Consider the following 2500-nt stretch of genomic DNA (forward strand, 5'->3'; position numbering starts at 1 on the left):
CGCAGCCTGTCCTTCCGCGGGCCTCGGTTCGCGTCTGTTGGGCAGAGCCCCGGTGTCCTGGCTGGCTGCCCGGCGGTATATCTGGAGGAGTCGATTCGCCCCTTTGGGCGCTCGGGCTCCCGGCAAGCGCGCGCGGTTCTTCCCGGATGACGGACCTACCTGGCCCGGCCCCGGACCCGCGCCGCTGTTGGCTCGGGATGCTCTCGGGCGGAATAATCGCTCCCGTCAGCGGCGCTTCAGCTTTGGACAATTTCACGACCCGTCTTGAAACACGGACCAAGGAGTCTAACATGTGCGCGAGTCATTGGGCTGTACGAAACCTAAAGGCGTAATGAAAGTGAAGGTCTCGCCTTGCGCGGGCCGAGGGAGGATGGGGCTTCCCCGCCCTTCACGGGGCGGCGGCCTCCGCACTCCCGGGGCGTCTCGTCCTCATTGCGAGGTGAGGCGCACCTAGAGCGTACACGTTGGGACCCGAAAGATGGTGAACTACGCCTGGCCAGGACGAAGTCAGGGGAAACCCTGATGGAGGTCCGTAGCGATTCTGACGTGCAAATCGATCGTCGGAGCTGGGTATAGGGGCGAAAGACTAATCGAACCATCTAGTAGCTGGTTCCCTCCGAAGTTTCCCTCAGGATAGCTGGTGCTCGTACGAGTCTCATCCGGTAAAGCGAATGATTAGAGGCCTTGGGGCCGAAACGACCTCAACCTATTCTCAAACTTTAAATGGGTGAGATCTCCGGCTTGCTTGATATGCTGAAGCCGCGAGCAAACGACTCGGATCGGAGTGCCAAGTGGGCCACTTTTGGTAAGCAGAACTGGCGCTGTGGGATGAACCAAACGCCGAGTTAAGGCGCCCGAATCGACGCTCATGGGAAACCATGAAAGGCGTTGGTTGCTTAAGACAGCAGGACGGTGGCCATGGAAGTCGGAATCCGCTAAGGAGTGTGTAACAACTCACCTGCCGAAGCAACTAGCCCTGAAAATGGATGGCGCTGAAGCGTCGTGCCTATACTCGGCCGTCAGTCTGGCAGTCATGGCCGGTCCTTGCGGCCGGCCGCGAAGCCCTGACGAGTAGGAGGGTCGCGGCGGTGGGCGCAGAAGGGTCTGGGCGTGAGCCTGCCTGGAGCCGCCGTCGGTGCAGATCTTGGTGGTAGTAGCAAATACTCCAGCGAGGCCCTGGAGGGCTGACGCGGAGAAGGGTTTCGTGTGAACAGCCGTTGCACACGAGTCAGTCGATCCTAAGCCCTAGGAGAAATCCGATGTTGATGGGGGCCGTCATAGCATGATGCACTTTGTGCTGGCCCCCGTTGGGCGAAAGGGAATCCGGTTCCTATTCCGGAACCCGGCAGCGGAACCGATACAAGTCGGGCCCCTCTTTTAGAGATGCTCGTCGGGGTAACCCAAAAGGACCCGGAGACGCCGTCGGGAGATCGGGGAAGAGTTTTCTTTTCTGCATGAGCGTTCGAGTTCCCTGGAATCCTCTAGCAGGGAGATAGGGTTTGGAACGCGAAGAGCACCGCAGTTGCGGCGGTGTCCCGATCTTCCCCTCGGACCTTGAAAATCCGGGAGAGGGCCACGTGGAGGTGTCGCGCCGGTTCGTACCCATATCCGCAGCAGGTCTCCAAGGTGAAGAGCCTCTAGTCGATAGAATAATGTAGGTAAGGGAAGTCGGCAAATTGGATCCGTAACTTCGGGATAAGGATTGGCTCTGAGGATCGGGGCGTGTCGGGCTTGGTCGGGAAGTGGGTCAGCGCTAACGTGCCGGGCCTGGGCGAGGTGAGTGCCGTAGGGGTGCCGGTAAGTGCGGGCGTTTAGCGCGGGCGTGGTCTGCTCTCGCCGTTGGTTGGCCTCGTGCTGGCCGGCGGTGCAGGATGCGCGCGCCTGCGCGGCGTTCGCGCCCCGGTGCTTCAACCTGCGTGCAGGATCCGAGCTCGGTCCCGTGCCTTGGCCTCCCACGGATCTTCCTTGCTGCGAGGCCGCGTCCGCCTTAGCGTGCTCCTCCGGGGCGCGCGGGTGCGCGGATTCTCTTCGGCCGCCATTCAACGATCAACTCAGAACTGGCACGGACTGGGGGAATCCGACTGTCTAATTAAAACAAAGCATTGCGATGGCCCTAGCGGGTGTTGACGCAATGTGATTTCTGCCCAGTGCTCTGAATGTCAACGTGAAGAAATTCAAGCAAGCGCGGGTAAACGGCGGGAGTAACTATGACGTCACCATCCGGGCCGCCGTCAGGAGATGGTTCCGCCTTCCGGCGGACACCCCCCTGGGATACTTCCACGCTCCTGTTGCCCAGGGGGGCCTCGGCATTCCATCTTGCCGATGGATGGGTCCGACCCTCCGTCGGTCCCGTCTCCTGGCGCTGAAGAAGATAGGGCCAGCCTGCGACGGTGCAGGCATGGATGAGGTGCAGCGTGAGATCGAGGTGCTGGAGCGCCACCTAATGTGGGAGGGCCACCTCCTCAAATCGTCAACGCAGGTTGGGGAAATGTGGGCGGCG

The 2500-nt window shown here is 61.0% G+C and overlaps 1 pseudogene; it reads left to right on the forward strand.

Annotated features, from left to right (window-relative positions):
• The window catches only part of LOC124572217, a 5505-nt pseudogene that overhangs the window by 662 nt on the left and 2343 nt on the right, over window positions 1–2500 (forward strand).

This window comes from Schistocerca americana, unplaced genomic scaffold (assembly GCF_021461395.2).
Source record: "Schistocerca americana isolate TAMUIC-IGC-003095 unplaced genomic scaffold, iqSchAmer2.1 HiC_scaffold_179, whole genome shotgun sequence".
In the NCBI taxonomy this organism is placed as follows: Eukaryota; Metazoa; Arthropoda; class Insecta; order Orthoptera; family Acrididae; genus Schistocerca; species Schistocerca americana.